Raw genomic sequence first — 22,718 nt, 5'->3', positions numbered from 1 at the left:
CAGAGCAAATTCTGACATACAGTGAATGACCACTTGAGTTTTGTTTTACCTTTTTTTAAAAAACTCATATGCAGTACCTCCAAGTATCTGTGGTCACAGTTTTGGAAACTGGTTTGGCCATTTGTCATGGACAACCTCCAGATCCAAGTGTGACCTTTCCAAAGGAAATAACCTCACTGCCCTACTTTCCCACTCTTAAATGTCAACTGTTTGCCATTATGCAGCTGTTTCGCTGTAGATGGAGAAAGTAACATCAAAAACCATCTAAAAACCATATCTGGTTGTTAAACATCGGCAACCAAAAAAATTAAAACTCATAGTGCCCCTCTCTAAAATGACTTCCTCATCCACACATCCAATCTCCCTTGTTGCTTTTCTTCCAACTATTAAAGCCACAAGGTGAGAAGATCAGCCCCCCAAATCCTGCCTAGTTTGAATGGCAAGCCCGCGTTAGTTAATTAGGTGTCTGACTCTTGATTACAACTCATGTCATGATTTGGGGGTTGTGTGATCAAGCCCTGCATTTGGCTCCATGCTCAGTGGGGAGTCTGCTTGAGATTCTTGCTCTCTCCCTTTCCTTCTACCCCTCTCCCTGCTTATGTGCATGCACGTCCTGTCTCTAAAATAAATCTTTTTTAAAAGTCAGGATAGAAAAAGCATTAAGAAGTGGGTCTGTCTCTGGGAAATGCTAGCTGATCAGAGCATTGGCACCAACAACTGGAGACCCAAATTATTCCCATGGCGAGTGTCATGCAAGTTGCCCACCAATGCTATGAAGGTCCTGAGGTGATCTGTGGAGAGAGCCTGACAAACTTTTGTAAACATGATAATTATTAGATATTGAAGAGCAATGTCTGAAGTACCTATGCCTTCTTCTCACTCTCTCCTTCAGAGGGCACCATACCCCTGAGCTTCTGAGCCTCACACGACCTCTGAGCAATGGACAGAGATAGATAGGGGAAGAGATATAACTGCATTAACCTCCCATGAGGACAGAAAGAGATCCTATGCCCAACCACGTAAGAGTCACCAGGTACTGAGTGCTACTAAGAGTTAAGTGCTTTTAGCTCACTGAATTCTCCCTACAACACCACAGGGTACTTTCATGTTTATTAAGATTTAGAAAGTGAGACTTGAAGGTAAGTTGGTAAGAAGTCAAGATTTGACACCTCTTTTAACTTTGGCTCTATTATCTCCAACTCAACACAAAGGGCTGCACACTGAACCCAGGTCTGCCTACTAACATAGACAGCTGGATAAATACAAACTTAAGCTAGAAGGAAGCAAGGTCAGGACAGGGAAACAAACTCAGGGGAACCATCGTCATACCAGGACCCCAGGCAGGTGTCAAGAGCAAGATTATCTACATGAACAGGGAGGGCAGCTGTGGCAATGGCTCTCAGCTGGACCAGCTTTTCAGTCTTTGGTTCTGACACTGGTCCCACTCTTCTCTTGTTACTGAGTTTTCCAGTGCTTAAATGGCCCACGCATCCCTCTTCAGGCAGGGGCTTTGAGTCTGTAGGAACTGCCTCAGAATTTGTAGACAAAGCCTAAAGATACAACAGAGGACATTGTGGTCAGCTAGTTCACCCCGGCACAGCTATACAAGCTTTATAGCTGAGTCTGTTCTGTTTAGTTGCTGCATCCATTTGGATTGACTGGCATCGAAATCCTATGGGTGATTAAATATTGATTATCCCTGTTACGGCCTTAAAATACTAGGGAGTGGGGATATAGAGAGACAGTCTTCCAGGATCACTTCTGGGTTGAATCCAGGTCCTGGTGGCAGCCTGTCACCAACCTGAGTCTTCTAGCCTTCACTCTCAACACATTAGGAGTGGAGAATGAAGAGTAAATGGCTTGTTCACCTTGGGGGAATCAAACTGGTTTGCCTTTTCTATTTAGTATTTAAATCTACTCTAGTACATTTGTTTACTATGTGATGGGTGCTTGGGGCCTAGGTAGCATCATTAGAAAGGCATTAAATTACTCACAGTTTATTCTGGTGACAACTGGCATCAGCCATAACTTGTTATCCTCACAAAGCTACAAGATACCTTTGTACATGATGTGACTTAGCTTATAGACTGGTCAGGTGCCACAGGACTCATTACAGCCTATGGAGAAGATGAATTTATACAAAGGAAGGTGGGGGGGATGGGATAAATGGGTGATGGGTATTAAGGAGGGCACTTGTGATGAGCACTGGGTGTTGTATATAAGTGATGAATCACTAAATTCTATACCTGAAACTAATATTACACGGTATGTTAACTAACTAGAATTTAAATAGAAACTTGAAACTTAAGTGAAAAGGAATAACATGGCCCTGTGAGATCTCACTTTAGCCATGAGGCTGCTCATATTTGGCATTTCTTGGAGATGTGGAATGTACTAGTCAGAACTTAATAAATGAGAAACTAGAGACTGCTCTGCTGGCCCTGGCTTTCTATCAAGGACCATAACAACAAGGTTCCCTCCATCCTTTATCCCAGATGTCTCAGCTGAAAGTTCTTGAAGTGTCTCCATTCTCACTGGGGATAAAGACAGAACAATACACCAGGACAGTTCAGACCTTGGATTTAGGATCTTTCCTAGAATTCAAATACTACTTGCCTGGCCTCAAGAGTCCCTTCCTTAGCCCAGATCCTAGGAACCTAAACTATATCAATGGTTCCTTTTTCATAGAACTCAAGGGCTCCTTGTGATTTAATTCCCAATGGGGAATGTGCCCAGGATCCAGAGGGGTCAATAAAGAACAGAAATAAAGGGAAAAAGAGAAGAAAAATTTAGTCTATGATAAGTGGCATCATAGATAGGACCACCATTTGCATGGCAGAAAGAGACTTCAATTCTTGGCTTCCTTAATCCCATAAGTCCTTAATTCAGACATTGGGCTGCACTGTATTTCTCAATAGACTATCTGATGTGAAGTCAAGCTATCCAGTGCCAAATACTGGACTATTACAAGCACTGAAACTCAAACTGTACAAAGTCTTTGCTGATTGGGGTAGTGGTGGCAGAGGCAGAAAGACTACCACCCTTACACAAACTACTTCACTCAGTACTGAAGATAAAATTTCCTCTCTGACAAAAAAGACAGTAAAACCTAAGACTATGAGAATGCCTTTCGTACTGCTTTGGTCACTTCCCACAAGTTTTAATTATGTGCTTCTCTTGTGGAATATTAATTCCCTTCTAAATATATTTGTTACTTATGAACTTGCTTCTTCACTTCTGAAGGTTTAAAATTTTTTTTGTATAAAAAGATTTATTTTTAGTTCTATTCTTTGTGATCAAAGCTATCCCATTTTCTGTACTTTACAACTGATTTTTTTCTTGGAGATACAAAGACACAGACACATACATACACACACAGCATGATTACTATGGTTAAAGGCATAATTCCTATCTGTGGGGTACACAATTTGGTTTGTATTTTATAATTCTACCTGGGGATGTTATTCATTACCTCTACATCCTATTTATTTGTTTACTAAATCTGAGACACCAATAATATAGGACAATTTTGAAGGGAAAACATTAATTTGGTATCACACTATGGGATATGATAGGATTTTTCAGCTCAAATTATTTAAAATTACAGAGCCATGAAGCTGAACCTAAAAAAAAACCTAAATTATTTCTAATAGTGGAATTTTTCAGCATCTTAATTTGAGTAAAAGAAAAGGTTTAAATAGATTTGAGGGCTTAAATACTTCTGAGGAAATCAGGAACTGCAAACCTGGGATGTCTAATTCACCTAAAAGTAATTAACAAAAAGTAAGTTAGATCATTATTTCCTCCAAGATCATAATTTAAAAGGAAGTTGATTTATCTGAACTGATTGGAGTTTTCAATCCCAACAGAAATGTAGACGCTTGGTTGTTTAAGGGGAGAATAGAAATGAGACCCAATTAAGCAAAATTCTTTCTTATGGAAAAAAAATGTTTTAGATAAAATGATTGCTCAAATGTGCTCAGAAGGGAGCTGAAGAAAGCAAGAGATCTGAGGGTTGTTGTTGTTGTTGTTGTTTTCACTTCTATTTGAAACCTCTATCCAATTCACAAGATTCACCATTAAAAAAATAAGGGAACTCATTTCCACCTAAGCATCTGAGTATAACCAGCTATTTATGGGAGTTCACATTAGCATTTGACATCTGGCTCCCACGGGAAGGAAAGGAACTGAGGGCCCCTGGAATTGGAGAGGAGTTAGAAGTAGGATTCCTGAAACTTCATGTTTAGGGTCTGTTATGGGCTGAATTGTACCCCCGTCTCGCAAATTTCTATGTTGAAGTCCTAACCCCCAGTACCTGGGAATGTTATTGTATTTGGCAACAACGTCTTTAAAGAGACAATTAAGGTGAAATAAGGTAATTTGGATGGCCGAATATGGCCCTAACTCAGTAGGAGTGGTGTCCTTTTAAGAGGAGATTAGGATACAGACATACCCAGAGGGAACACCATGTGAGGATGCAGGAGAAGACAGCCATCTGAAAGCCAAAGAGAGAGGTCTCAGAAGAAAACAACCCTATGACATCTTGATTTCAGACTTTGAGCCTTTAGAATTGTGAGAGATAAATTTCTGTGTTTAAGCCACCCAGTCTGCGGTTCTTTGTTATGGCTGCTGAGCTGACTAATACAAGGTTTCACATATCCTGGCTCAGCTACAGATTCTCTCTTCGCTTCCCATTACACTGTAACTCCATGAGAGCAGAGCCTACTGTGCCAATGGTAAATAAATCAGATTTATTAATCGAGTTATTCTTTTCCTATAGGGTAAATTAAAGGACACAAAAAGTTACAAAGTAAATCTACACCAGTCCTTATGACTTGACTAGGCAGGAAGGATTACGCAGGGGTTAGGTTAGGGACTGCTCAAGGTCAAATCCCAACCACACCACTGGTGAGCTTTAAGAACCATGGCCAGTTCCTTTACCTCACTGTGCCAGTCTCATCTGAGAACTGCCGTAAGGATCCAAGTAGAGTGGTACCCAACACAGGGGACTACTCATCAAACTTATTGCTTCATTCAATGTCCTGGCCTGCACATGTCCAGGAACTGCTCTAGATAAGAGGATACTGACAAAACATCCTGCCCTCATGGGGCTTATCTCCTGGGGAAGGTTTGCTAGTAACAATAGTAAGGGCCCTTTAGAAAAGAAAGAACGGAAGGAAAAGGAAAGAAAAGAGAAAAGAAAAGAAAGAAAGATGGCTTAAATGCAAATTTCTAAGGTTTGGTCCATTTCAGTATGTTATATGTAGTGTCCCTGAATCCCATTTAAAATATCATCTACAGTAGCCCATGATAGCTGATGGCTAATACTCTCTTGTGCCAGGCTCTCTGGCACTACAGTCACCCTCAATCACACTGTCCCCAATCAGGGAAGAATCCCTGCAGACGCCTAAGCCATTTTGCTGTTTGGCTATGGATTACCCTACTGGTCCGTCTCTTTGTCATCAAAAGGCGTGTTTCTCTACCAGAGCCATTCAGCAAGCAATTCCCTCTGTCTCCCTGTCCCACAATAAGAGTTCGGCAGTGCCACCTAGCACTCAAAGTAAAGGTCCTGAAGGGTCCCTGAGGCAAGCCCCAGGCTCTGTCACCCTGCATTGGCAGCTGTGTCCAAGTCAGCAGGTTTGCAGCATATGCAAGATGGCACAAGGACAGCCTGTCAGGGAGTGGAGGTCTGAATCCATTACCCACACAGTCCGTCTCTGCCATAGTCCTTCTGCCTCCCAGGTTAGGGGAGAGGGATAGAAGCCTGAGCTTAAGAAACCCTGGGAGCTCAGAGACTTCAATCTTTGTTTTTAGGAACTTACTGGCACCTTCCAGTATTAAGAAGGACTGAAATTTTTCCCCTAAGCTTCTTTTGCCAATCCTTAAACTCCCCCAAGTCTTTTGTTTGCTCATCTGTAAAGCGGGGTGGAAACTGTCCACCCTGCTCTTTTCATGGGGTTCTGTAAGAATGGTCTTCAAAAGCCTTGTGTGGGATTTCTTTCTGGGGGTGATGAAATGTTCTAGAGTTGATGGTGGTGATGGTTACACAACTCTAAATATACTAAAGACCACTGAATTATACACTCTACGTGGTATAGTTTATGAACTCTATCTCAATAAAGCTGTTTCTTTTAAACAAAAGCCTTTATAAACCATGAAGGATAACTGCCATCCTAGGACTTTAAGTCAGCTCTCATTGTGGAACATCGAAGCCAGAAGGGGTCAGTAAACTAGCAAAGGTTGCTAAGAACTTTGGGGAAAACTTAATTTGCATATGGCTGCATTTTTTAGGAATATACTTTTCAGGAATAAAGGGACTATTTGGAAAATTGGGATCCATGTACTTCTAGAAAATTTTCAGATGACCCAGATAATTTTATTTCCCCATGGCCATGTTTACCTTCAACATGTGGCCACATTCTTAGAAAGAACCCATCTTTCCCATGAGACACTAGACCACTGGTTCCTGGCAGCTGCTCTGGGTCTTAAGAAGTTTCCACGGATCTCTGTGCCTCATTCTTCAGCACAGAAACAAGAACGCTTGGGCGCATAAATATGTACCTGGACATATACATGTTTGTATAAAATTCTAATAGAGTCCCTGTATGATAGCTTTACATGGTTTTGGAGTTAATGCCCAGTCCCTTTTTCAGCAGGGCTTGGAGAAAGTCCTTAGCTTAGAATGTCCCTTCCATCACGGTATCTTTTAGATCCTCCCCTTCCTAAGTTATTCCTTGACACACCAGGTTCATAGAGCTGTAAGAATCTTTACATATAACACTGGGATAGGGAAATATGCACTGGGCCCAGCTGAAGTCTGTACCCTACCTCTGTGCCTCCATCTCCCCCTCAATTCAGTTTCATTGACATGATCGCCAATCCATGGGGGAGACCAAGCCTCTGTTAGGCCACCAGTTGGATAAAATCCAAATTGATCCTCCCAAGTCTGTGATGTCCAAAGAAGCAGAGCTTGAGCACCATTTTCCTACTTGAAACACTGCTACTCTTTGCTAGATCAGGAAAGCAGACCAGGCCAGTGACAGAGTGGGCAGCAACTCAGGTTTCATGAGTTCAGGTGTTGGGGAGTTTAATAGTTTTTTTTTTTAACATACCCCAGGAATCTACCACACTATACAGAAATTTACTAAAAAGCAGGATGGGCACAGTAAAAATACTGGAGGTAGAAGAGTAGGCAAACCCATCCCTGAGGTTCCCCAGGACACTCGGAGAAGGGTTTAAATCCCCATGTTCCCAGGTGATTTGCTCCATTTTGAGTCTCCATGAGACTCTGTTAAGGGACAAGCACGTGCAATGGAGGTGAGCCCAGGTACAGAGAGGGGAAGTGACTTTCTCAGGTCTTGTCATGGGTCAGACAGTGAGTTCCCAGTGGGGTCCCTCTCCAAGAGTTTCTGACAGCAGCCGGGCAGAGAGGAATGCCACCCCCCCACCCCCCCACCCCCGCTTCTGTCACCTGCTATTGGTGTGTAAAGGAAAGCAACTCTCCCTGCCTGAGGGTCATTCACAGCTGATGGAAAAGCTCTGTCCGGAGGCAGTCTGGCAAGATTTTCAATCCAATTTCTTTCGAGTGAAAGGCTAACAGGATAAGATCTCTCAGTGTTAACAACCTGGATTGTGAGTGAAGTCTCGGAGTTGGGGCAAGAGATGAGGTCATGAAATCAGGAGCTTACCTCGAATAGCAATCTAGTCCAAGCCCCAGGTCCCTGAGCCTCCCCTCTAGAGCCTATTAATCTCATGTTGAACATGTCCCCCTGTGGGTATTTCCTGTCCAGGAATTTAGGCCATCTGTTCCAGGTGGTAACCCCACCCTAGTGTTTGCAGCAGGAGCCTGGAAGGCATGTCACTGGGCATCCTACAGACTCCTCAGTGGGGCCAACAGTATTTTCCATGAATGAACACAGCCTCAGAGCTAAGGCCTCACAGGTGACCCCTTGGGATGGTTCATAAACCAGTCAATTTCCTCATGAGGCTCCTGTACAACTGCCAATCAGGTAAGACGTACAGTGACTACAAATATATTAGACATCATGTCCTGTCCACAGGTGACAGCTAGATGCCTTCTAAAAAGCCCAGACTCCTGAAATCATGTGGAACAAGTAAATGGAGGAGCTAGAGTCCCTTGGTGACCCAACCTCCCACGCTGGGTTCTTGGGAACCATGATCCTGCCTGGCAGCAATGGGAAACAGTGTTGGATCCAACACACACGGGTGCTGGGACTCAGCGAAATCCATGTTAAAGGTAAGAAGAAGCTCTTCCACTGAAACTCTCCTGATTCAACCTCCTAAGCAGGCTTCAACTCAACCCATATGAGAAGGTCAACATGTGGACAATTCATTCAACACCGAAGTGCAAATCTGTCAGCCATCGGCAACATGGATGATGCTCATGGGCATGACGTTGAGTGGAGTCTGTCAGGATTCCATTTTTATGAAGTTCCAAAGCAGATATAACTGATCTAAGGAGGAAATGAGTGGAGTGGTGGGGGCTCTGGGTAGGGGTGGTTCTGGCTGCAGGGGGCACAGGGGAAACTTTGAGGTATGAAAATGTTTTGTTTCTTGATCTGGCTGATGGCATCCCAGAAGTATGCATATGTAAAAATTCACGGGCCTGTGTGTACACTTAAGATTTGTACTTTATAGTATGTAAGTTAAATCTCGTTTTTTTTCTGAAATTGCCAGCCATTTATGGAGTACCTACTGCATACCAGAGCTTAGACACTGATAGTTTGGATGATAGCCTCAGTTGAGAGCGGTATCTTCCACAATGCCAAAGATAACGCTGTAAGATGTTGCAGCCAAAGTGCAGACATTCCCTCCATTTTATAATGGGCTACCTCACCTGTACTCTGTAATAACAAACATAACTACAAACCTACCTTCCCCATTCCCAGCATTAACTTGGTAATACAGAGGAAGAGAAACAAAGTAAAACCAAAACACAAGACAAGACATCCAGGATTAAGTCCTCGGAAACAACTTATTTTTACTCAATCCCTAGGAATAAAGAAAACTTATTAGAATGGGATTGGTAGAACCCAAGAATTCAGAGAGAACATTTCCATCAGCCTTTCTCATGTTATTAGTGCTAAGATCTCTGGATTTCTAAGGATGCTTTGTGTACAGGATACCCTCTGGGAAAGGAACAAGCATAATCAGTGAAGAACACAGAGTTCCGGGGCAGACAAAAACCAGCTTCAGGGGTTTTGACTCAATGTAAGGCTGGGTTCGAGTGCTGGGAACCCGTGGGCTGGGCTTTAAGAAGACTGAAGGAAAAGCTCTCCAAAGACCCCAGGTCTAATGGGTAGGGGGGTGAGGCTCACAATTTAGTCTGCAGGGCAATGTTTGACTAGGTCTTGAAAGCTGAGTTGGAACTTTCCAGGAAGATAATAGAGAGGAATGCTGTGTGCTAAGTGCCCAGGGGTTAAAGCCAGAATGGAGTCTGTCAATGCTTGACACATAGTTGGCCTCAAAATGTACTTATGAATGAATGTACTTAAGAATGAATCTGTGCATGCACTCATGAATGAGCGAATGAATGCATACATGCAGGCATGCACGCACAAATGCATGGAGGAAGGAAGAAAGGAAGGCAAGCCATCTCAACCCCTTACCATCCACAGCTGGGACTCATGGCCTACCTCTAACTCAGCAACTGCCCTGCTTGCACCTGGACCAATAAAGAACCCCCAAAAGATCTATTTAGTTAAAAGGCGGCTGGCTGAGCCAAAGTAAGGACAAGAGGAGAGGGAGGGGAGAAGGGAGGAAGGCAATGGGAAGGATCTGGAGCAAGAGGTCAAGGAGAAGGGGCTAGTAGGGGTGGTGGGAGGAGGGAGAAGGAAGAGAAGAGGCAGGGAGGGGAGAGGGAGGTGGGGGGGAGGAGGAAGGGAGGGAAGAAGTAGAACCAGAAAAGGGAGGGGGACTATGATGGTGAAGGGAAGAAGAAAAAGGGAGGCAGTCACTTCTCTGGGAGCCCATATTCACAGTGGCAGAGTCTCCACAGGAGAATCAACAGCAGTCTTGCAAGAGTCACTCCTGCTCTAATGCAGTAAAATGCAGATCTGAGCCACACCCTCTCAAAAAGTGGCGTCAGGACCTTGTGGAACAACATCCCCGGACTCAACCTTGCCCAGAGATAAAGATTCCTCCCGAGGCGGTGCTGAGAGTGACAGCTCCTGGAAATGGTCACTAGGTGGCGCATACTCCTCATTGTCCCTTCCCCTGGTTCTCAGCCGCTGGAACCTGAGGCTTGCACTGCACTTCAGGAAAGAAAAGTATCCTGTCACTGAAAGACGCCTGAAGCCAGCCTGGGAGACCTTGGATCAGCCTGTGGTGGCAAGAAGTACCCATAAAGTGGGTCCACGCTGTCCCTCTCAACACAGGGCTAGTCTTTCAGGCAATCCCAAAGAAACACCCAGAGTGGGACGTGGGGAGGAGGGCTGGGTTCAGATCCTGCCTCCCTATCAAGACCAGTTACAGAATACATTTTCTGAAGATGCCTCAGGGCCCAGTCTCAGGGAGAAAGAAAAGGTTCCCAGTCACAGAAGCTCCACTATTATCTGTTTTACACACCGGACATCCATGCAACAAATAATTTGGGAAGAAAACAAGTCCAGTGCTTAAAAAGCACTGAAGGCCACAGTACTAACTCTAATGGGCTCCACTGTGGGGCAGAGACCTAGCCAGGCATTCAGAATCTGGGGTTTTCTAAAAGCCTCCCAAAACTGATGAAGCTTCAGGTCGTACACAACATCGATCTGCCCCTGCCTCGTACGTTCAAAGTGCTCAATCCATAGAGCCTAACTGATAAGGTTGGATGTGCTCCATTTTACATATGAGAAAACTAAGGCTCAAGAGACCATTACATGGTAAGATGGAGACCCATGAAAACAGGACTAAGCTGGAACTCCCACCACATCCTCGGGACTGCAGCCAGCTGCCTTGGACAAGCACCACTCCCATGGACCATCACTGCAGGGATCTGGACACAAAATTTTGACCCCACCCATCTCTCATCTCTCTTCTCTTCCAAGCATCCTTCACAGCTCATGGACTAACCCCAGTGGCCTCCCTGTGTTCTCTCTCTCCTGTCACATCACTGAATCTATGTGTATGCTGTCCCTTGGTCTAAATGATAAGGATGCCATTGGAAGAAATGTGAATGTGTGTTTAATTTGTGTATCTCCACTCACCCATAGCATCTAGTACCTGGTTCTGCATTCAGCAAGCACTCAATAAATGTGTCTTCTTACTATTGGGACAGCATAAGTGCAGGGGGTAGGAATGGAGTGTTGACAAGTGGAAAATGAGAGTGTTTCAGAATTATGGAGCAAATGAACAGGGAAATGTATCGTCTATAATAAATATACCTCTGAAGAGCCTTAAAAGAAATCAATGAAGCACAACATCAAAGTCCCAGGGAGTTATAAATCAGCAGCCTGATAGACAAAAGTGCATCTGAAATCATTTAAAGTGCACCAGAAATCATTTATGTCTGAGTAATTAGAACACATTGGAACGACTCCGTGCCATTGAACCGAAATTGAGCAACATAATGTTTATGAAATCCCTGTGGACTCAGGCAGGAAAACCAGAAAGATGAAAGTTGCACTGAAAATTCACCCCCAACTGTCCAGAGCCCTCCTGCACAGTCTCCCCAAGGGAGACCTGGAGGGAGATGGAGTGTGTTTTTAACCCATGCCCAAATTTGCTTTCTTCTTCTGGTTTAAAGACATCTGCAGTTCCAATTGTTGAAAAAAAAAAAAAATGTAACTCCCAGGCTGCATGTAACAGAATAGGGTCCCCCTTCTGACCTCCAATTCCCAATCCAAGAGAGAATCTTTGATAAGATAGAAAAGAGACCTGGTAGGCATGAGAACATACAAGAATTTTTCAAAAGAGGTAGCCAATCTTAGTGAAAAAAAGGCTGAACTTGCCTCTCACAGTTCCTACAGGGGTTGTCATTACCTCCCATAGCCCCCTTGAAGGGGGGATTTTGGGGAGCTGATGGGATGCTGGAATCCTGCAGGGGGAGAGAGGAAAGGGATCAAAAAGAAGGATTTCAGATGCCCATCCATGAATCCAGTTGTCTGATGACACCTGGGAAAAATGATCCCATCTACTTTGATTTGGAGAGTAAAATAAATATAAGGCAAGAATTCTAACTTGGAGATATGTAAAGAACCACCCATTACCAAATACTCTCCCAGTGTCACCACACGGTTATGGATCCCAGCCCCATCAACACAGTTCCACAGGACCAGTATGGCCCTGGTACTGAATGGCTTCCTCCCACAAAACGATAGGCCAAACTGGTCCCATGAACTGGATGTGACATTCTGGTGTCACTGGCAGCTCACAGACATCGAAAAATGAAAATCTCCTCATTTGCGCCATCCCTCATTCTCCCCGTCCCCCTGGGTCTTTAGACAATTTAATCTCAGTCTCTGGGAGTCATATCCTGAGCTGTGACATGGCTCCATCAGCAGGCTTGGCAGATATGAAAGCAAGCAGAAGATCCCTGTATGCATGGGGTGGGATGGGGGTCATGCTGCAGCCCTTGTACAAAAATATGTCTATTGACATTCCCTCTGCCAAGAACCTGGAAGGTTTATGTTGGGGAACCCATCTTCAATTGTGCAAATGCAAATGTACTGTGAGCCTGTGGGTATTCTGAGACTTTTGAAGGAAATCCACCTGGATGACAGGTGGAGATGCTGCCCAAGCCTGAGGAAGGTGGACCACTGCCAAGCCACCAGCTGTTTTCTATCTCGTGGCCTCTGAGGTTCCTCCCCCACTGCAGCCAAGGTTCCTCAAAGGAGCCAGAGGGATCTTCACAAAATGCAAATCAGATCACCTCTTGTAAAACCTTTCAAAACCTTCCATTCCTTTGAGAAAAAGATCAGTGTCCTCCCCATGGCTTGGAACTCCCATATGGGCTGACACCTGTCAACCCTTTTGGCTTCATCTAGAATACCCCACCAACCCTCTCTGAGTTCCAGCCACTCTAGATGACCTATGAGAGTGCCTGGAAATGATCTGGTGACTGGAACTTTACACACACTGCCCCCTCTATGTGGAATCCTCTACTCCCTGCCCTTGCCACAAGGCCTCAGCTCATGAGTGTCCTCCTGGGGGAACCTCAGACATACCCACCATCTGGGCCAGGTTTCATTGTAATAGGCTGTCCCAGAGCCATGTTCCTCCTTATGGAGCATTCATCTCTGTTTATAGATATCCTCTAGTATGATTATCTTCTAGTATGCTTAATCTCTGTCTCCCCACTGGACTGTAGGCTCTAGGAGGATAAGCCAGGTGCGTCTTGGCTTACTACTACAGCCTCGGCAGTTACACAGGGCCCGGACCATGGTGGGTGCACAATATTGGATGGATGAATGAATGGACGGATTGATAGATGTGTATGGTGAATGAGTGGCTGAATGGATGGGTGAATGGATGGGTAGGTCACTGGTTTTTGTTGACATTGGTTTCTGAGATTGATCATTTTTGTCAATTAGAAAAAGTTGAGATTATCAAAATACAAAGCAAAAGGCTATTGAGGGATAAGAAATGCCAAACTAGAAGCTGAACAAAACAGCAACAATGATGCTGGTGGAGAGGAAGGCCCACCAATTCATTCATTCTTTCGCTCACTCATTCCAGTAGAATGGTCTGAGCTCCTACAACACACAGGCACTAGGATGGTGCTGGGGTAGCAGTGAGCTGTTGGGGGCCTCCTTGTGGGTGGGGTTTGGATTTGGATTGAGAGGCCTCACTTGGTTTGACCAAGCTCTGGCCTGGAGTAACCTTGGCCAAATATCTCTCAGTGCTTGACACCTACCAACCTTCCAGGATCATACTATTGCCCTTTGTCCCCATGTGAGGGAAATACAACACTGATGGGCAAAAGTCTAGAGGCTGACCTCCCCTCGGCCTCCAGCAGGCTGACATCTCTCTAGAGCGGGCAATGGTAGGCAATTACATTCTACTCCCATCTCAGACGAGGGACAACAGACGACAGAATTTGGCTCGATGCATTTTGCTTGTAATGGGATAGACTGATGGCATATTGGAAATTCAAATTTAAAATACATCTCTCCTTTCTGTAAAATGAGATAGCATCTACCGATCCGGGTAATGAACATCTAACTTAAATCCAAACCATGGGCTGGGAGTGCGGGCCTAGGCATGGTCCAGCATGTTCCAGGTGGTCCAGCCCATCTTGACACACATCACAGAGCCCTACTCCCTCCCCTCCACTCATTTTATTTCTTAGCAAAATCGTTACAGAGAATATTGAACTACCTTACAGAGACGTATTTACTCCCCTTATCTTCCCTCCGTCTCTCTTGATTAAAAGCTATGTGTGATATTTGTAGTCATCAAACATCAATATTTGGCATGGATTTACAGAATGGAGATGTGGAGAAGAAAGAAATCTGACCATTTCTATAAAGGGTAAAACCCTGAGCAAACAGACCACATTTCTTATTAGGGGCAGTAAAGTGCAGAGACTCATTTCAGAAGGGACCAGTCGGGCTGCACCCTAGCAGGCTTTGTGAAACCAATGATCAGGGCTCAAAATTAGATTCCAGATTTCATCAGGAGAGCCAGCTCCCTTCTGAGGCGGGGGAAGGGGTGGAGAATCATGTAGCCTATCTAACAACTATTAGAGCTGGCCGAGAGGCAGCCCTCCTCCCCAAGGAGCTAAGTCCAGCACTCAAACTGGGCAGAGCTGAATACTAATGAGTTAACCTTTCCTTAGTGCCCACCCCTAAGGCTCTACCTATGTTAATTCATTTAATCCTCACAACAACCTGATTTATCAACTCCACTTTACAAACATGAAAAGTGTGGCACAGAGAGGTCCAGCTGCTTGCCCAGGCTTATACAAGAAGGAAGTGGCAGAGCTGGGAGTCAATGTCTGCACTCTGGTTCACAGAGTGAGGTTCACATAAACACTCCACCACACTGCCCTCTGGGATTTCCACGGCAGAGTTGCTTGCTCACAATCCACGGTATACAGTGCCTAAGACCTGCTGCCATCCTGCAGGCACCCCTGCTTCAGGCTCCCACCATCACTGACTACCACATAGCCTTCGCCGAGTTAGCAGACACTTGGTGTGCCCCTCTGAACTGGGGGTGGAAATAACCACACCTGCTCCTCTGGGGTGTTGTAACAACGCACAACATATGCATTTAAAGGGCATGCAAGGGAGATTCATATTCCTTGGTTGTGGGAGTGGTAATTTGTACAACTACTTAGGAAAATTTTGGGGTAGCATCTACTAAGACTAAACACATGTCTATCATGTGACTGAATATATCCCGTGGCATAGTCCCAGGAGAAATGTGTGCATCTGTCCACCAAACAATGGGTACAAGAGTACACATACCCCCAAACTGAAATCAACCCAAATGCTCATCAACAATTCCAGAGAATGATGGTATAATCAATGAAACAGAATTCAACAGTTTAAATTCAACAATTTAAAAAGGAGCAACCAAAAAAAAATAAATAAATAAATAAAATAAAAAGGAGCAACAACTGATACATGCAGCAACATAGCTGGAAGTCCTGGGGATGCTGCTGAAGAGAAGGCGGCAGATGCACTTTTATTGTTGGGGTTTACATCAAGTTTATGAATGAGCAAAATCAATCTTTGGTGACAAAAGTGAGGAGGGTAGTTGGGGGGAGTTAATATACTGACTTTGGAAGAGGCACAAAGAAGCCTTTTGGGGTGCTCCAAATCAATGAGACTGATTCTTTCACTCACTCATTAATTTTGTTAACAAGTACTTATTGAGTGCCCACTGTATTTTAGACACTCCCTCAGGAGGTGGGGAGAATACAAGACCCTCAATCCCAATCTGAAGTTGGATCTAACATTGGAAACCTGTCAGTATCACTGTGTCTCCAGGGGGCACAACCATCCTCAGGGATTTGGAAAAATCACTGAATAGATTTCCCTCTTTTATCTGGCAGAAAACGGTGGGGAGAAATGGCATGGATGCTCATCAGAGCAGCAGACCTCTGTACTCCCTGTGCCTGAGGTCGCAAGCACCACTTAGCATTTCATCCTAGCAAGCCTGGCTTGCTTTAATCAGGATCACGTGGCCAAAATCATGGGCGACATTTTGAAGGGAAAGAATTTAAGCCTCCATGTCTCACTGCCCTGAGTATCAGCTTTGTCCTTCTGCTCTTAATGCTGTTATCTCGTCCACACACTTGGTTTTCTGCCGAGCAGACTCTTTAGAAAGGCATATTAGCGATGAGAAGCAGAGCGTGCCTAGAAGCCTGGGTGCCCAGCTGGTGACCCCTCTGCTCTGGAGGTCCACTCCGGTGGGGTGGAGGAGTGAAAAATGCCCAAGAGGGACCAAGGCTTCCTCCAGTCACTCAGCTCCTAAGCCAGGTCCCAGGGAGATCTTTCTAAAATGCAAATCAGATCTAGACAATCACCAGCTTAAAACCCTTCTGTGGCCCCACATCAATCACATCAAAACCTCAACTCGTGCCCATCATGAAGCACTGAGGCATGCCTGTTTCTCCAACATGCCTTCCTCTAGAATTTGAGTCAGACTGAAGTCCATGCCCATGGTGGTCCCTAGCATCCCTGGCCCCCGCAACTGGTGTTGAGGATCCCCCTTCCCCATCAAGACTCTAAGTGTCACTTCCTCCATGGAGCCTTCTCTGATCACCTATTCGTGCCGCCAGTGATTTTTTATTCTGTTTCCACTAAGAAGCAATCATATTATGCCTCAATTATGGGTTTCTTTTTATTCATTGTTTTCATTCCCTCATTCACTGCAAGCCCTTTAAGGGCAGGGTGTGAGTCTACTTCATTTTTGTATCTTTTGACTCTTAACAGTGACTGCAGCAAAGTTTAAGGGAAGGGAATGGAGAGAGGGATAGATGACAAGCGGAGGTGAGGAAGAAGGAGGTGAGGGAGGAATGGAGGGCAGAGGGCATCCAGTGGATGGAGAAATTCAATGCAATGGAAGGATTTAGAAGAATTTTTGAACAAGGCTTTTCCAATGGATCTTGACAGATGGTTAGGAACTTAGATTGGGAGGGTGGGCAGTGAGTCAAACAGAGGGAATAACCTGTGCAAGGGTCCACAGTCAGGGAATATGGTGCATGGTGACAGGAGCACCAAGGCTAGAGGAATGGCAAGATGGGGGCCAAATGCCAAGTTTGCAATCAGAGGAGTTTGCACTCTATTCTCACATCACATGGAGCTACTGAAGCATGCTCAAAAGGAGAGTCATGGTCAAACATGTGAGGCTGATCAAGTGAAGAGGGAAAAGCCAAAGCAGAGGACTAGTCAGAGCTAGTCATATAATCCAGATGTGCCATAACAAGGGTGTGAACCAGAGTAGTGGGTCTGCTAGGGATATGCCAAGGGGAGAATGGACTAACTTTGCTGACTTCAAACTGGGAGTAAGCCAGGGAAATGCAAAGGATGCTGGGGAATGGGAGGATAGCAACACCCTTGAATACACAAGGAAGGGAAGCATTAGGGGAGGCAGGGCAGGAGGCAGCTCTGTGTTGGCTCCTGTGAGTCCCCATGAGATACCTGGCATTGGGATGGCACCCATGCTGCCACTGTCCCCTAATTACTAATCATTAATAATTAACGGTGCCAGTCTCTCCTGCTGAGGACAGAAATGGCCTTAGCACCACTCCTATTTGGCATCTATAAATGCGGTGTTACCTATTTCCCATACCTGGTTACAGACATCGCAACCTGGGATCAGGGTTTGAGAGGTGGAAGAGCCTAGTAGACCTACATTTGGAAGGTAGATAAGGAAGCTGAAATCCTTGAAGGGCTGGAGGCAGAACCAGGGACGAAATCCAGCCCAATGCACCAAGGCTCCTGCTCATACACTCTGCTGCCTCTTAAGAGTGTGGAACGGCACAGGCCTGTCAGCATTCACAGTGATTATGAACCAGAGCATAAATGAAGAACAAACCTGCCTCAAGAAGAAACTGGCTCCTTTTCTTTTTTTCTTCCGGAATCTGGCATCAAATCTTAGTCAGTCACCAGCGGAAATAAAGGCTGGGTGATTACATGTGCATGCGTGTGGGTGTGTACAAGGGAACAGGACTGTGTTTTCTTCCTAGACCTTCACATTCGTCCCTCTAAACAACAGGGATCACTTTTGCTAAATTCCAAAAGGTGGCAGCATTCCATTAAATATTCATTTGCTATGGAGGCTACAGCAGGGAGTGTCCCACAGAATGGACATGGGGAGGAGGCCACCCAGATGGCTGGGGGTCAGGAAGGCTGGAGAGTCCCGCACTGCCGTGGAGGCTGGTGCCTGGGGGAGCTATGAGCCCTTTACAGGGGGAGGAAGAGGAGGATGCTGACCGGAAAGATGCTGGAGCAGAGCACTTGGTCCCAACACAAGGAGAAAGTTGGATTTGTCTCAGGATTTTCACGAACAAGCATCTGGGGTGGACAGACCCAGGTTTATGCCATAGATCATCTCTCCACTAAAGTAGGGGCAGGACCCATGACTTGCCTCTAACCGATAGAAAATGTGATGGAATGCCATGCATGTGATTATATTAGGACATATGTAAGACTTCATCTTGCTAGCATGTCCAGGAGAGACTCTCCTGATGGCCTTGAGAAAGTAAGCTGCCAGGATGTGAGCTGCCTAGGAAGAGGGCTATGTGGCAGGGAATTGCAGGCAGCTTCTATGAGCAGAGGGCCTCCATCCTACAACTGCAAGGAACTGAATTCTTCCGACAACCACTTGAGCTCATAAGGGGACCCAAGCTCCAGATGAGACCCCAGCCCTGGCTGATACCTCGACTGCAGCCTTGTGGGACCCTGAGCAGAGGACCCAGCCATGCATTCCCAGACCCTTGACACTTGTCAGCTGAGATAATAAATAGGTGTTGCTTTAAACTCTGGCAATTTTTGGTACAGCACAAGGAAGGGAATACAGTGTATTTCCGCTACAAAAGAGTAGAGAGGTTAGGAAATACAGCTCTGGAATGAAGCAGACCAAAGTAGAAACTTGGGCTCTGCCACTTAGCTGTACTAGGTCTCCAGGAGAGTCAAGAGAGAAAAAACGAGAGTAGCAGCGTTCTTCACACAGGCAGAGTCACCTCCATCCACTTTAGGACACATTTGCTCCAGAGTGAACCCCAGAATGGAGTGTGAGTCTGCCAGTTTCTCACTCGGTTTCATTTCCTAAGTGTCCCCTGTCATGCAACCATTTGGCCACAGATGACCCCAATATTTAAAGAGAAGTGTATGTCATGCCTCCACCATGTCACCTCAACACAACCATTTCAGGTGGCACCTAAGCAAAGACCTCAATTTGTTCTAATATTCAGAGAAAGGGTGGCTGTCTGAGATGTATCAAGGGGAAGAAAGGCCTCCAACCTGGCATCCTCTAGTTATCTGTAACAGGTAACTTTGACCGGGTATCATTTTCATCTTACCTGCTGATTCCAGAATCAACCCCACATCTAAAATGTTCCCAGATATGTTCCTTGCACCACTAAACAAAACCGGGTGGCCTTATCCTCAGTGCAACCCAGCTCAGGAAACAGTCAAAACCAGACTGAGTTCCAGAAACACCACTCATTAGCTATGAGATTATGAGCCTGTCCCTCATCTGCAGAAATGGGGGTAGGAACAGTTCTTCCTTCACTGGGCAACTCTGGGGTGTAAAAGAGATAATGCATTTGAAACACTCAGCACAATGCCAGGTACTTCGTAGGTGCCCAAAAATGCTGGCTATCATTGTTATTATGTCCTGGATCCTGGATGCCAGAGAATGGCACCTGCTGTATCTAGCATAGGACCCTTCTGGGATGTGGTACCCAAGTGGAAAGCCGGAGGTCAGGACTGGGGGAGCTGGGTGGCAGCACGGGGCAGGGCTGTGAGTGGCGAATGGAAATGGTGGCGAGATGCCAAGGCCAAAGGCTTTCTGGGCCCTGGAGCAGCCAAGGACCAAAAAAGTCTGCCTCCAGACCCTGCTTCAGTCTTGTAAGCCTCATTTTCACTCTTCCAAGGGGACTGCAGCATTTCTATGTCAATTAAGAATAAAACTGTAATAAAATGCCATCAGCTGCCCTGGGTACCCTCACTTAACAGTCCAAGACTCATTGCTTAGTTTTATAAATAGTCATTACCAACATTATTATTACTACTACTACTATCAAGGAGAATAACCACTCACTGTAAAAAGTAAATAAAACTGGAAGAGTCCAAAGAAAAATGTAAAATCACCAATTTAGTTGAATTCCCCATCTGCCTTTCTGACACCTCTCTCTGCATTCAGAGAAAGGGAGATATATGAATATAATTGCACATAATTGGAATCATATGATATATGCTGTATTTCTCACTCAACAATATGTCATGAGCATCTTTCCAAGTCCATAAACATAAATCCTCACGACGAAATTCTAGCAGCAGGTTGGATTGGACTTTATGGATGCATGTAATTTACTTAAACAATTCCTTACTGATGGATATTGAGGCTGCATCTTTATTATTATTTTTTGCTAACACAATCATCCTTCAACAAATATACAAACACAGCTTCTCATACTCGTCCATTCATCCCCAAGGTGTAAATTCCTAGAAATGTGATTACTTCATCAAAGAGTGAACATGTTTTATGCTTTGAAACCTGTGAGACAGGCTGCCATCCAGAATTGTTGGTCACCACACGCTGCCACCAACAGAAGTCACAAAAATGACTGCTCCTACCTATGACACATTAGACTGGGAAGCTGACCTATGGATTCCAGCCAGAAGGACCCAGACTAGCAGCACTGTGAAGGTCAGAGGTAGAGAAAAAGGAGTGGGTTAGGGTTGTTGACCTCAGAAAACCTCTAAAGTTCTTCAGCTTCCAGTGGGGAAACTAACAGGAGCTCATCTTTGCTTCCAGTAGAGAGAACCCATCAGCTTTAATGAGGTGGGGCTTAGGACCAGGGAATAGCTAACGTAATCCAACAAAGCTGAAAATCACGAGGGTGCTCTTCTAAGATCCTGACAAATGGAGAGATCTCAAGCCACCTTTCGTCCTATTGTGGGCAATGAGCGTTCAAGTGGAGGGTTTTCTCCCCACTTTTCCACCCTTCTCTTTAAAAGTTCCTGCATAGCAAGGCCAACTTCAAGACTCTGGTGAGTCATTTCCTTGTTCCATGCTTCATTTTCCCACCTGCAAAATGGGTTTGGTATCTTTAGGTTTTCTTTTCATAGACTTGGTGTGAGGTTACAAGAATCCTGTGTGCAACTATAAGACATGGTTATTCTAAGATGATCCAAAGTGTGCTAGCCAGCCTCCAAAACAGCCCCCAACAATCCCTCCTCTGGGTATCTACTCATGTGTAGCCCTCTTCCACAATTTCATCGGCACTGGTTTGCATGAGGGACAGAAAACAGCAGAGGTGACGGCACATGAATTCTGAGGAGAGGTAATAAAAGGCATCATGGATTCTGCCTTGCTCTCTCCCCCTCCTAGAGAGCCATGTCCCGAGAACACTCAAGCAACTTTATGGAGAGGTCCACAAAGGAGGAGCTGAAGCCACCCGCCAGGAACAACATAAGCGCACCAGCCTGGAAGTAGATTCCCCAGCCCCACTCAAGCTGGAGGATGAAGACAGCGCAAGTTCATGAGAGGCCTTGAGCCAGAACCACCCATTTTAGCCACTCCCAGATTCCTGACCCACAGAAACTGTGAGATAATGTTTGTCCATTTAAACCACTTAGGTCCAGGGAACTTTTTTATGTGCCAAGACATAAAATCCACTTTCCTGATCCATGAATCATTTCCCCATCCATAAAATGGGAAGACTATTGCACAGATGTGCTGTGGAGTTATGGACTGTACCCCAGTGACACCATCGACCAGAGGGGGAGGCCAGGCTGTATAACCTTGGGCACGTTCTTTCCTTGAGCTTCAGTTTCCTCATCCACAAAATGAAGACAGAAACAGCACTTACCTGACGGGGTCATTGAGGGGACTCAGAACCGAGAGGAAACACTTGGTCAGATGTAAAGTGGGACAAGAAAGCCAGTTGTGTGTCACTTCTCATCATTTTTCATCTTCTTCCTCCTCCATTTGGCATCACAGGTGAACACTTCTTTCAGGTGATTCGGCAATGAGTTTATGATAAAAACCCAGCTTCAAAAGTCATTTTAGGGGAACAGACAGAAGCCAAGGAGTGGGCCCTTTGACTGTCCAGTCTGCACCAAGTATCAGCATAGATTGGGAGCACACCAACATAAGGCACACATGGATGCTGCCCAAGGTCACGTGAATGAACATCTTTTGATTAAAGAATTTACTCTCAGCCATTTTCTTATCCCTGCCACAAATGTCTTGCCATATCTACATATTACCTCCAAACTCTTTGTACTCTTTTCTAAGTCAACTCCCATCTTCAAAAAATATTTTCAAAAAAATTCTCATGTTGCTACCATAAATGGAAAGCCAGTATTGCTTGCTATAAAGATAATCATGAGACCAAACAGATCGTGACTAATACAAAGCAGCAACAACAGACGTCTATGCGCCCCTTGAGATCATCTCAACTAAGTCACAGAACACACTTTAGGACTACACCACATCGTTCCCACACCCGAGAGAGGACAAGCAGGGGTGTTTCTGGAACTCTAAGTGCAGGGAACATCACTGCCTGTGTACACCTGGGTGACACGTGCAGGAGG

The 22,718-nt window shown here is 45.2% G+C and overlaps 1 protein-coding gene across 12 annotated transcripts in view; it reads right to left on the bottom strand.

Moving 5' to 3' along the window:
- RBFOX1 (RNA binding fox-1 homolog 1) overlaps window positions 1-22,718 on the bottom strand; it is a 2,051,181-nt gene that overhangs the window by 1,745,116 nt on the left and 283,347 nt on the right. The window lies entirely within an intron of this gene.

This window comes from Zalophus californianus, chromosome 10, assembly GCF_009762305.2.
Source record: "Zalophus californianus isolate mZalCal1 chromosome 10, mZalCal1.pri.v2, whole genome shotgun sequence".
Classification (NCBI taxonomy): domain Eukaryota; kingdom Metazoa; phylum Chordata; class Mammalia; order Carnivora; family Otariidae; genus Zalophus; species Zalophus californianus.
Note: the sequence above shows the minus strand (reverse complement) of the source record. Positions and strands in the feature narration are given on the sequence as shown.